General features: G+C 37.0%; 1 protein-coding gene across 1 annotated transcript in view; it reads left to right on the top strand.

Moving 5' to 3' along the window:
* SLC25A21 (solute carrier family 25 member 21) overlaps positions 1 to 14,364 on the top strand; it is a 500,058-nt gene that overhangs the window by 19,521 nt on the left and 466,173 nt on the right. The gene's annotated exons all lie outside the window — the stretch shown is intronic.

Raw genomic sequence — 14,364 nt, 5'->3', positions numbered from 1 at the left:
AGTATTCCATAGTGGACCTATAGGAATGATTCCCAGTTCATGTCCCAGTGGTCACCCTATCAAATAACTTGGGTCTCTCCATTCCCCCAAAGCCTACTTTAAAAAAAAAAAAAGTAGGGCTTTTATATTTTTTGAGGTATTTTATTGAATTTATCATTCATAATAACTTTGGCTAGCTGAAAATCATAAAGTATCACCTGGGGCAAATATATCAAATCTTATTAATCAATACAAGTAGTAAAGACCTTTTCTTAAATATGGTTATTTCTGTCTCCCATGCCAGTGAGAAATAGACTGACCGCATGAATGACAACTACTGATTTATAGATTAACAAGGGTCTGTTAGTACTTGAAGGCAAAATTATTACCCAAGTTTGTAATCAGCCATTCTCATCAGTTTCTGTATTTTTTCTAGTCCCTCAACCCTAAGGTTAGTGTTCTCAGGGGCTGGTCCAATGCTTCCCACCAAATCGCCCCATGCCTTTCTGACTCTCTTAAATAGCTTCCTAATCTGACATTTTAAAACCCATTTTGTCCTAGAAAAATTTTATTCCTGTAGCTAAATTGATAAATGGAATGAATTGTATTTTATTGCATGGGATAGGCTCCAAACTGTGCCTTTTCCCCAGAAAAAGTTTAATAAGTTCTGGTAGGCCAATCAGGAAGAAGGTTTCGAGCAACCAACCAAATAAACTGGCTTTGTCTGCTTCATTGTCCCAAATGTAGAGGAAAGCCCAACAGATACCTTTCTTCAAACCCCAAGTATCTGAGCCTTGCTGCTAATGGTTATGGAATTATTAGTCAAATGCCTTCTCTTTTCATTCTGGTTTCTTCCATGCAAACAACACACACACACACATACACACACAGGGAAATACTTTCTGGCTGGATTTTAAGCGGCTATCCTATTATTTACATGCTGACATTATTATTATGTTTCTGTGGATACAATCTTCTATTAAAAATATTTTAAAATTAGTTCTTCCAACATCCATGAATTCATGCAGAAAACATTTCTTACATGTCTTGTATATATCAGGCCCTGTCGTAAGTGTGGCCGATCTGATTTTAACCATGAGGAATGTTCAGCACAGAAAGGGTGGTAATAGTTAACTGAGTCTGTTTGCCAGAGGCGGGTGCTTAGTTCACCAAGCTTCACTAAAATTTGATATTTTGCTTTCGCAAGCTGGTTAGAAACATTGCATTAAAATACTGCCAAATTTTGTCCCTTTTTGTCCAAACTTTTTAACTTGAAAAAGGAATTTCAGTGTGTAAAAATTTCCATTATAAGGCCACCTGTAAACTTAAAACAGTCAAACTGTTTTTTCAGCTGCCTGCAGCTCTGTTTCTCAACTGACTAATACTGACAGATAAAGATGGCTTCCCCCAGAAGGATTGTTTTGTTTGTGGTTATTCTGTCACTACAAGGAGGGACAGCTCCCCTGATCCGTAGGGAATGCAGAGATGCAGTTTACAGACAGACTCATATGCTGACTAGCAACTAAAAAATAATACTCAAATAATGATTTCATTGTTCCTTCCTGTGTCCATGACAACCGAGAGGTATGCAGCTAGACCAGGACACTGCCTGGGAATGTTCTTTTCCTCAAATACTACTATTTTGAGAAAGTTAACCATTTATTCTGACAATCAGGCTAAGGAGAAAAATGGGCATTTCCAATCTCTTGCTAATTTTAGTGTTTTTATATCCCTGAAATTAATTCTTTTTTTAAAAATATTTTATTTATTTATTTGAGAGAGAGAGAGAGCATGAGAGGGGATAAGTCAGAGGGAGAAGCAGACTCCCTACCAAGTAGGGAACCCGATGTGGGACTTGATCCTGATACTCTAGGATGGGACTTGATCCTGGGACTCCAGGATCATGACCTGAGCCAAAGGCAGATGCTTAAACCAACTGAGCCACTCAGGTGCCCCACAAAGGTAATTATTCTGTCACTTTTATTCACTGGTGCTATGACTTGCCTTTTTATGAAAATCTAGCTTAGGGGCACTTGGGTGGCTCTGTCGGTTTTAAGTAACTGCCTTCAGCTCGGCTTGTGATCTCAGGGTCCCAGCATCGAGCCTGGCATCAGGCTTCTTGCTTGGCGGGGAGTGCACTTCTCCCTCTGCCTTCTCTGCCTGCCTCTGCTCGTACTCTCTCTCTCTGACAAATAAATAAATAGGAAGGAAGGAAGGGGAGGAGGGACGGAGAAAGAAAGAAAGAATGAAAGGAAGAAAGAAAATCTGGCTTATGGCTTAGTTTCTACTGTGATGGTAGTCAGTGATGAAGAGTTCCTCTTTTGGAGTTGGACAGAGCTGTCTATAACTCCCTCAGCCAGTTAACAGCGGTGGGACCTTGGCAGAGTTTCTTAAACTTTCTAATCTTCATGTCTTTGTTGATAAAGTAGGAATTAGTAACAGAATTTTTCTTCATAAGGTTGTTGTGAATTAAATGAGATAATGCACAGAAAGTGCTTAGCCTGCTGCTTGGCACAAGTAAGCCCTCCATAAATTGAAGGTTTGTTGCTGTTACTAACAGCCTCCTGTACAAGACGGTAACAGCAATGGTTCTCAGCCTTGACTGCACACTGAAATCAACTGGGTAATTTTAAAAGCTTCTGATAGCAGGGCCGCAGACCAGATCAACTAAATCAGCATCGTGGAGGTGGGTCCAGGACTTGGCATTTTTAAAGTGGTTCAGTTGATTCCAGTGGGCAGGCGAGGTTGAGAAATCTGTCCCTGAAGTTGGGACCTATATAATATTAAAGTACTCAGAAAAGGGGTGCGTGGGTGGCTCAGTTGTTAAGCAGCTGCCTTCAGCTCAGGTCTTGATCCCAGGGTCCTGGGATCGAGTCCCACATCAGGCTCCCTGCTCGATGGGGAGCCTGCTTCTCCCTTTGCCTGCTACTTCTCTTATTTGTGTTCTCTTTCTCTGTGTCAAATAAATAAATAAAATCTTTAAAAAAATAAAGCAGTTGGATAAAAAATGTATGAAAAACTTGCTAATATGGATATTTTGAAAAATAAGTCAGTATGATCTAGAAAAAAAATAGAGTGACACAGAGGACTTAGCCTGTTTTGTTGTAAGTATTTTGAGTAACTGAATGGGGCAAAGCTAAATTGAGTGATTTTTCAAGGGGCCTCTTTTTATCATCATCATAGTAGAATGAATCTAAGAAAGAAATGGAAAATTGTAAAATATGTGGGAACCCAAAGTCTGAGTGTGAGAAAATTATACAAGTGGAATACTGTACTAAAGCAAAATTATTTTCATATTTTAGTGTTTTTGAAAAAGAGAGATAATTGACAATCATAAAGACAAATCTGTACTATTTCAACACAAAAATCAGTATGATTCAAATACATCCAACTTAGTTCATATCCATGTTTGAATTTGAGGGAAAACTAATGGCAACACGAGAAAATACTTTTATATTGCTTATGGTGAATCAGCATCTTTAGCCATTCATTGTAGTATTAAACCTTTTGGAATGGGAAGGCAAAGATTCAGACAAAACTCAATTGTATTAACTACATAAGAAAGCTTGAATTTCTTCCTGGTAATCTGAAAGACATTAATTACTAAGTTTTCAAGATCTTAAAAACTTAACTAAAATGAAAGCACAAGACTTAACTTTTCTAAAGGAATTTCTTAGCCCCTCAGTTCTTTAACTGTATTTCCAAAGTGAATTTCTCTGTATTTCAACATATCACATTATTTTGATAAGCATGTTATTTTTTAAGCTTCTTCAAAAGAACTTTTTCAAATAAATACTTCATCTCACACTCAATATCTGTTTCTCTGTGTATGCAGTTTTAACCCATATATATTGTTGATACTTATCAAAATAATCACACTTGTGTACTGCTGCTAGTTTTCCAGATAGTTCTGTATGTATGTTTTCTTTCAGTTCTCACAGTACCTCAGTACTGTGACAATCAGGCTAAGGAGAAAAATGGGCATGGGAAAATGGGAATTCAAGATACAGGTTCAAGAATTAGCCTCATTTTATAGGTGGGAAAACTAAGGCAGCTTATCAGTAGTCAGTTTCAACTCAACTAGGGCATAGATTCCTGTTCTCTAGTCAGATATTCCTTTCATTATCTCATTCATATATTTATCAAGCGCTATCAAGCTGTAGATATGTGTCAGATGGAGTTCTAGGCAATGGGCATGAGATGAGTAAGGCATATTTGTTGTCTTTAAAGAGTTGTGTACACAGTGTCATGAGTGGACTTTGAAATTCTTACCCTGTGTCTACTAAGGCAGAATCCAGGACCTGAAATTGCCAAGGCTAAAGCTGTCAAGTCTTCCAAGGCATAGGCCGATAGAAGAGAAGAGTTGAGGTAGTTCAGAAATCCATAATGACCAGTTTTTACAGTTATATTTTGTGACAACCTACTAGATGCAATACCAACTTGGACACTAATATCCCTTACAGCTGAATATTTTGGTGATTTCTGCCGCAGTAGGGAGTGCTGTGGTGTTTTTCTAAGAATATATTATTCAGTGATGCTTTAATTTGTTTTTCTCCAGCTTTTCAACAGCTAATGTTCATTTTAGTTTTGGCAGAAACTTTTGAAGCTTAAGCATTTTGGTTTATTTTTAATGCTAATTCATCTCAAGTAGTTAACTGGTAGTTAACAAGTAGTAATCCTGTTACTGAATTTAAAGTACTCACACTTACTAGACACAAATTAAATTCTACAGTAAGATACAGAGTTTAAATGTAATTAAATTCTCCTCAAAATACATCCATTTTTTAAAAAAGTGTAATGTCTTGGAGTAAAGCAATTTCCATAACTGTCTTTTCTAATTACCCATATTCATACTACTTTAAAGCATAAAGTAGGAGTCAGTTAAATGGAGATAGACAATTTTAGTTCTTGTTGAGGATTCATAGTTGCCCTAAAGGAAGGAAAGCTCAGAACAAATATTACTAGTTCTCAGTTACCAAGTGGAAATATTTTATGTCTTGAAAATTTCCTTGACTATTTTGCAAAGATAGAGAATATTATGAAGAGGTAAAAGAATAGTGTTTAAGGGGCGCCTGGGTAGGCTTGGTGGGTTAAAGCCTCTGCCTTCGGCTCAGGTCATGATCTCAGGGTCTTGGGATCGAGCCCCACATGGGGCTCTCTGCTCGGCAGGGAGCCTGCTTCCCCCTCTCTCTCTGCCTGCCTCTCTGCCTACTTGTGATCTCTTGCTGTCAAATAAATAAATAAAATCTTTAAAAAAATAGTGTTTAATGTTGAAAAGTTAAAATACAAGTATTGTTAAGCAACAAATAAATGAAATATATCTCTTAGTCTTGTATGAAACTATTTTAAGTTAATGTCAATAAAGTTTAAATTAGTTCAGACTTTTCTTATTAGAATAAATGTTTCCTTTTAAAATGCATGATAATCATAATCAAGACAAAATTTGTCCTGTTATTTATTTTCAAAATGATTGTACATGTTTAGCAGACTTTTGATTTAAATCCCCAGTGATATATTGAAGACAGATGTTTAGATGACCTCATGTTTAAAGTAATGTTATATTTGGACACAAGATTAAATTTTCCTTAAAATCTTTCCTTATAAGTTAAACTGTGTGGTAGTATACAAAAACTAATCAATGATTTGCAGTGGATTAATGCAATTCTTGTATTTTAAATAAAATTTTCTATTTTTTATGGAGCTCCACATAGTACAAAAGAGCTGATTATGAAACAGCTGTTTACAAATGAAAATATTGTTTTTGGCTGGCTAGCTAAATGGGAAACAGATTTGAAAAGTTCCATGAATTTGAATGCAAATTTACCATATCATTTATACTGAACCAAAGAACGTTGGTAAAAGACTGCAACAGTTTACCAAAAAAATTCAGTTGAAGACTGTTTTGTAAGATATAATATAAGCATTTTAAATAGTTTTTCCTTTTTCAAAAACTTATTTTTCCTTATGAGAATCAATATAACTATAATACGTAGTTAGTGTATTGACAAGGTTTTAAAGGAGCCCATAAATGATATTTGACATTTCAGTGAGGAGAAATTAGTAGATGGAGCAATTAGAAGCATATAGGTAACTGAGTAGAGTGAAATAGATAAAAATAAGAGATATTATCCAAAGACAGTAAATTACTGTATTGTGACAAAGGTGTTTAAGTCAGAGCTACATAGCTATTAGTATATTGTCATTTTCATCAATAGCTTGAATTTTTCTTTTTTAAGATTTTATTTATTTATTTGACAGACAGAGATCACAAGTAGGCAGAGAGGCAGGCAGCGAGAGAGGAGGAAGCAGGTTCCCCGCTGAGCAGAGAGCCATGCGGGGCTAGATCCCAGGACCCTGGGATCATGACCTGAGCTGAAGGCAGAGGCTTTAACCCACTGAGCCACCCAGGGCCCCCATCAATAGTTTGAATGTTTTATAGGATATTACATTGCTGTGGAATTATAGATCAACTGAATTTTTCAATTTTATCCAGTTTTTCTGACATTATCTAGACAGGTAAATTCACTAGTCATTGTTTTTGTTGTTTGTTTTTATTTTTTCTTTTAAGCAAGCTTTATGCCCAATAGTCTTGAACTCTGTGACCTCAAGATCAAGAGTCACATGCTCTAGTGACTGAGCCAGCCAGGTCCCCTTACTGTGGAAATTATAATTTAAAAAACATAGTCTGCAAGGAAAACCTACACATTTTCTCTCAAATTTTAAATAGTTATTAAAAATTATTTATTTTGGAAATTAGTTTACATAAAAATAAATAAGACAGAAAGGCCGTATCTTTTGAACTTTGAATGACTCCTTTGAATGCCAAAGTACATAATTTACTTGAAGTGGTAGTTCATGAGTTAAAACTTCTATGAGACAGTTTTTTTTTTCTTTTTTTTTTGCCTTATATATTCTGTTGTCTTTCTCCTTGTCTCCATGTTCAGAAAGTGAGACTGTGTTTCTTCAATACCTTTTTAAAAATCACCTAGGGCGTAAATGCCTTTGGTGGATGGGATATTACATCTGGTTCTATTGTCGCTTTAATAGAGTAACTCTTTTTTTTTTTTTTAAAGATTATTTATTTATTTGACAGACAGAGATCACAAGTAGGCAGAGAGGCAGGCAGAGAGGAGGAAGCAGGCTCCCCGCAGAGCAGAGAGCCCGCGGGGCTCGATCCTAGGACCTGAGATCATGACCCGAGCCGAAGGCAGTGGCTCAACCAACTGAGCCACCCAGGCGCCCCTAATAGAGTAACTCTTAACTCTTTAAGAGGTAGATAATCACTCAAGAAAGAAGCAAGTGGAATATATGCAAAATACTTTAAGAAACAAGTTTTGGGGCAAAATCAAGACAAAAAGAATCTTAAGAATCCAAGCAACATAACTAAAATCTTTTTCAATGGAATTCCATTTTATAGAAATTGATGAGTGTGTCCTTAATGGATGATGCACCTTTAGCATGCTTGACTCGTTTTATACATTTTCCATTGAGAGTCAATAGTTAAGGAAGCCCTATAAACCTGAGACTTTAATATAGGCTATATATATATATATATATATATATATATATAGAGCCTTATAGGAAGACCGATAAAACTAATTCATTGATAGACGTGCTATATGGTATTATAGACTATAACTTTTAAAGAAGTGTTGATGCCTTTTGGCTACTTTAGTGACATATCATTTACCTTAGAGAGTAACAGAGATAACTGCCAGATTAATTCGTAGATAAAGCAGACTATATAGTAGAAATGGACTATAGCACATCATCCAATTCTTTTTGTTTTTACTTGAAATCCTATGATGTAGCAATGTATAAAAATCAGACAGCTGGCACAAATAAAGATCCATTTGGGAGCCACTGAAGGAGGTTTCCTTATTTACTTATATGTCAGCCCAATATATTTATATACTTGACATAAACAATAAGAAGGTTTTAAAATCAGCTGATGCTTAATTCTTCCAACATGGAACTAAAACTGGGATTTTTGCATATGGGCAAAATTAAATTTTGGAAAGAAATGTGATTAATACCAATTAATAAGAAGTTATACTTATACATAAATGTAACGCTTTAATATACTGGTTTTTAAAAATCAGCATCATACTGATTTTGCCAAATGTGTAAGCCATTTATCTGCCATTACAGAATGTTACAAAATAGTTTCACTCCTTGAAAATCCCCTGTGTTCCACCTATTCCTCCCTGCCCCGAGAACCTTGGACAATCATGGCTTTTTTTACCCCCTCTATACTTCTTCCTTTTTCAGAATGTTATATAGTTGGAATCATATAGTATATAACCTTTTCAGACTGGCTTCTTTACTAAGAAAAATGCATTTAAGGCTCCCCATGTCTTTTGATGGCTGAATAGCATTCTGTTGTATGGGATATATCAGTATTTATTGATTGATTTATGTATTGAAGGACATCTTGTTTGCTTTCAAGTTTTAACAATTATGAGGAAAGCTTCTATGACCATTTCTGTGTAGATTTTTGTGTGGATGTAAGCTTTTCAATTCATTTGGGTAAATACCCAGGAGTGTGATTGCTGGATTGTTGAAATACTTTTATATAATTGTAATGGTGTCTCTGGTTCATAGGAATATCCACATCTTCAGTTAATCATAAGAGAGTCAAATTTTGTTTCCTGGATTAATACAGTTGAATTCTGGATAAATAAATAGACACTTTTTATTTCTTCCTTGTTAGTATACTTAGGCATGAAAGGCTATTCCAATTCTTGCTTTTCTACTATTTGTTTGTGATGAGATTTCAAGGTGAGATAAACATAATTTGGTAAGACCATCACAATTAATATTGAAGGTGGGTAATCTTAAAGACAGTGGAGGACATAGCTCATAGTAAGATGACTAGAATATAGTCAGGAGATTGGAGTGTCTCCTTAGGTTACTGAAATTTTTTTTTTCTAAGTTAGTTGTAACAGAATTCAGTTCTGTGTTAGCTGCCATTCAGAACCTTTGATTAGATGTACATCCTTCTACTCCCCTCAACAGCCAAGGAGTTTTTAAGCTCAGAGAGATAACAGCAATACAGATATTCAAGATAGACTAGTCACTGAACTATCACAACTATATAAGTGATAATAATAGTTACTGTCATGGTGCCTAACATTTATTGAGCACTTATTATGTGTCAGGTATTTTCTAAGATTAGAGCAGGACCGTGTGTGTGTGTGTGTGCGCGCGCGCGTGCACGCATGTATGTATGTGTGTGTGTTTTACAAATAAGGAAATATTTTGTAAAATACAAATATTTTACAAATGAGGAAACTGAGGAAGAGAGAAGTAGTTTTTGCTCATGTTGTAAGTGGCAAACCCTGGGTTTGATTCCAGAGATTTCACTCAAAATCATGAAATTTCACTATTTTACCTGTTAAGCTAAATATTAAATTTTGTGCAGAAAGAGTTAAGTCTACTTTTCAGATCATTGAAGAGGATACCATAAGATTCAAACTTAGAGAAGTCTTGAAAGTGGGGCAGAGGAGATCCAATAAAATAATGAGTAAGTTTACCAAGGGCCAGGAGGCAGGAATCGTGGAAGAGACATAGAATATTAAACTTGATTATGAGTGTCTCTTACAAGAGAATCCTGTCTTAAGATATTTTTTTCCTGGAGTATTAAGTTTTCAAGTGCAGAACATTAAATCTAATCTAAAAAAGTCAGTACTCTACAGTGGGGAAAGTACTGAATGTCAGCATGCCTGGTTTTCAGTAATAATTTTGCCATTAAAGATGTCGGGAAAATTGTATTACCCAAAAGTTCTTTTTTTTTTTTTTTTCCTAGATTTAAAATTTGAAACTTTTGACACTTGAAAAAATTTTCACATATTTTTGACATAAACTAAAGTTGGGTTTGGTATAATAAGACCCATCACTGGGAAAAGAAAAATTATTTCATCTCCAAATTTTTCTACTACTACCCATGAAACCTCAACCTTCAAATCTCCCCCACACAAAAACATTGGGTTGTTCTGATCTCATTCTGTTTGACGTACCTCTCATCCAAACTGTCATTAATCTCTGTGGCCTACCTTCTTCTGTCTATTTTGACCAGCACTGTTTTGGTTTCTTAAAGTTTTTTGACTAAATGACTGTAATAATTATTCAACTTCTGGGTCAAGTTTTTTGTTTGTTTGTTTGTTTTTAAAGATTCCCTTTATTTATTTGACAGACAGATATCACAAGTAGGCAGAGAGGGAGGCAGAGAGAGAGGAAGGGAAGCAGTCTGCCCACTGAGCAGAGAGCCTGATGTGGGCCTTGATCCCAGGACCCTGGGATCGTGACCTGAGCCGAAAGCAGAGGCTTTAACCCGCCGAGCCACCCAGACACCCCTGGGTCAAGTTTTTTAGTCCTTCCTTTAATAAGCATTGTTTGCATTGAGTGTCTAAGGGTGCCGGATGCCTAAGTATGGACATGAGAAGACAGCATGGAATAAAGTTGGTCGTGGGCCCAGAGGCGTCTACCAGTACTAAAAGCAAAAGAGGGGGCCAGCAACAGTGTTACTGAGGAAGTAAATAATAGTGGTGGGTATTGAAGTGTGAATTCAAGAGTGAACTAAGACATTCTAGGCAGAAGAAGTAGCACTTGCCATGACTTGGAAGCATGCAGGCTTATGGTCAGCTCATGGAAGGACGAGAAGTTTAGTGTAATTGGAGTTTAGGGTTTAGAGGAGGAGAAAGAGGCAAGAAATGGTGAGAGAAGAAGTTAGAGAGGTGGGTTGGGGCGGGTGTTGTGGTTCTTCTATGCTGCGTGAGGTTTCTACATTTATTCTGTAGGCATTGGGGCTGTGAAAGCTGTTTACAAAGCGGGGGAGGAGGGTGTATGTGCATTTTCTGGTGAGTGAACAATATTGGTGGTAATGCAGAGGTTGAGTTCATATAAAGTGCCTGTTTGGAAGGTGGTTGCCATTATTCAGAGGAGAGAGGATGGAAATTTGGGGCAGTGGCAGTGGAAAAGAGAAGACTGGCTCTGGGGAAGAACCAACTTTGGGAAGTTGAGTGAGAAAAATTTTCACAGTTGGAGACTGGGTGAAGATGTGTCCGATGCCATTAAACGTGGTAGTGGGGAATATCCAAGAGGGACTGAGGAATAGTGACTTCTGTTTTATGTATATGAGGTTTGAATTATTCAGTAGGGGGTTGGAAAATAGGTGGGCTGTCCACGAAGGTTTGAGAGTCACCAGCATATTTGTCAGTGAGTCTTACATTGTGTGAGTGTGTTGGGATGGGGTGTGTGTATCATGGTCACCTGAGGGGATTTTAAAAAGTATGCCTGTACTTGGGCTAGGTAAACATATCCCTCTCACACCCTCCATAACCCTGTGAAGAATCATAGCTATAGAGAAGCCAGAGGAAGAACACGAGGGTAAGTGGAGGAGTTAAAAAAAAGGAAGAGGAGGAGGAGGAGGAGGAGGAGGAGGAGGAGGCAGCAGATGCTTGAGTCTGAAAACAGGATCACCAGGGAGGTGGAAAGAAAACCAGAAAAGGGTATTCTGAAAGTTAAAGTAAAGAGAATTTCAAGGAAATCAGTAGTGTCAGATGCCCTTCTAATCCAAAACAGATGCCTGAAACGTATTTCTTTTCCATTTCACCCCATAAGCATTCATCACCCACAAGTTAAAATGTCCTGTCTTGGTGTTTAAAACTCCGACCTTTAAGTTGTACCTCCTGTCTATGCTGTCCTTTTCTGCTTTACCTGCGAGTATAGTGGGATGGAAGACGACCAAACTGCCAGGCTTTGAATCCCACCTCCTCCACTTAATGAGTGACCTTGTCAAGTTCTGTTAACCATGGTTAATTTCTTATGTTTGGGATTAATAAAAGAATCAGTCTCCAAGGGATGCTGTGAGGGTTACATGAGTTAATATGAATAATGTGTTTGACTCAATTATTTTTATGTGTTGAAACTAAAAACGTCAGTAGTACAATATTGTCCTAAGTACTGTTAGCATGTTTATCCTTAGCATGTAATATCCTTATCTTTTATCCTTATCCTTGATCTTAGCATGTAATATCCTTAGTTATCTTCCTCCTTCAAGGTGGGGAAGAGAATATAAGGGCTATTCTGCAGTGAAGAACTTACTCTGCCTTACAAAATCACAGAAGTCAGTCAGTTCACAGAAGTCAGTCAGTCATAAATACGGATAACTACAATCAGGATGAGTAATCCTGGCCTTCCTGAACTTAAATGGAGACTCCAAAACAAACAAAAATGAGTTCTTGTTTTCCACCCTGGAGTGGAAACCGCCTGAGACTTTGGGAACCACTGATCTAACCTAACTTCTCAGTATGACCCTTTGCCTCTGGTCAAACATTCTAGCTCTTCTTAGTCATAGGACCTTTCTACTCATCCTCGTTTTTTCTTCCTGATGTTATCCTTACCTGAAGTAGCTTTGCAATAGGCTGTCAACCTAAGTCCCAGTCTGAGCAGTGGTTCTCATCCTTGGTTGCAGGTTGCACATTAGAATCATCTGGAGAATTAAAAAAAAAAAAAAAAAAAGACCAGGTCACACCCCACACTAATTAAATCAGAATCTCTGAACATGGAACCCAAGTATCAGTGCTTTTCAAAGCTGCCACATGATTTTACTGAGCCAGCCAAGGTTAAAACCAGTTACCTATGCTCAGAGAGTTTCTTTGATTAATCTGAATTCTCCGTTTAGCACTTACGATCTTAGTATGAATTGCATTATTCTACCCTTCCCAATACGTTGTTGCTTATGGGGAAAAAAAATCATTTTTATGTCACTGTGTGCAGAATACTTCTCTCGCCACACTGGCCAGTGCAGATAGCCTACCCATCTACAGGGGACCCTGCATATGTCTGCTGGCTGACAACTGCATTGGTTAGTACCAAACAGTCAGACATAAAACATTTTGTTTAGTGTGCATCAATGGGCTTGGACTAATGCCATGCCAGAATGTTCACAAAGGGACCTCATAAGATGAAATGTCACCACAACATGTGTCTGACTCAATGACATGCCCTAGTGTTACATTAAACAAATTCCTTTTTATTGCTTCTTTCACAGAAACCCACAAAGATTCTGAGGTTAGTCTGTGTGACTTTCTGTGGGGAAGGCAGGGGTTCCTTTACATTAAAAAAAAAAAAAAAAAGTGCAACATGCATATAAAAATACACAAATTTTAAGTATAGAGTTTGACAAATTATTCAAAATGTACAAACTTTGTAGCCACGGTCCCAGTCAAGCAATAGATTATTACCAGTAACCGAGAAGGCCCTCTGGTCCCTCCCCTCCATCATTATCTTTTCTCTCCCCTCCAGCGGTATGGTATTTAAGTTGAACTTTTTTCTTTTAGTGGCCAGATCCCATGAAACTTCTTTTGCAATGAGGTGTATTTTGCTTGCGCATTAGGAGAAATCGTTTACAATCTGGCCAAAGCCAGCAGCCCTTTTCTCTGCTTATTTTCCCCATCTGTTTAGAATTCACATCGACATTGTATTGTTACCTCAACTAATCAAGCAAGGGAATGTCTCCAGAGTATGTGTTCCATAAATGACTTAATTTTCATTTCACTCACTTCCAGGGGCTTCATGAGAAACCACCAGATCTTCTTTGGTTATAAGTCTCTCTCAGGGCCATATTTCTCAAAAGAGCCACACCATGCCCATGAACTGCTATGAATTTTTAAAAATAGTTTCTTCTAATATTTTGCTTCGATCAGAGTTCGTATCATATTTGTAGCTGTGGTAGTATGCTTTATTATTTTCCTTTAGGTTTATGCTCTAAACAGCATAACATGTTGCATATGCTTGTTATAGTAGAAGTTAAAAATAGTAAGAGGATAGATCCAATTTGCATGTTAATGTGGAGCAAACATGTCTTTCTGCTATCTCAGAGGTCTTTGTCAAGATACCTCTCTGGACTCAAACTGGTCATTGTTTTCATTAAGTGAGGACAATCTGTTACAGAATGGATCTAGGCTGCCTTAACAGGAGGGCTCAGTTTTATTTTTACTCTTTGTCATTCTTACAGGGTGCTACTGATATAGACTACTTGTTTTTAAAAAAGAAAAATCTTTTAAAAGTTTTTGGTAATGCCAAAGACATTGGTCTTGAAAGAAATTATTGCAATAATTCTCAAATGTATTTAGAGACTTTAAGGTAAGAAATATAGATTCCTTAATTATATTTATGAGAACTTTGGACCCCTATAATATAATTAGAAAAGACTCTAAACCAATTTTGAGAACTCTAGGCACACTTTGGAATATCGACCGTCTGCCTTGTGAGAGGATTGTTCTGAGCAGTCTTATTTAAAATGGACTTAATACAGTGTTTCTGTATCCATGATAGAATATGGGATCTGGGAAATGCACAGCTTTCCTCAATCCAGGATCA

Source organism: Mustela nigripes, chromosome 13, assembly GCF_022355385.1.
Source record: "Mustela nigripes isolate SB6536 chromosome 13, MUSNIG.SB6536, whole genome shotgun sequence".
Lineage (NCBI taxonomy): Eukaryota > Metazoa > Chordata > Mammalia > Carnivora > Mustelidae > Mustela > Mustela nigripes.
Note: the sequence above shows the minus strand (reverse complement) of the source record. Positions and strands in the feature narration are given on the sequence as shown.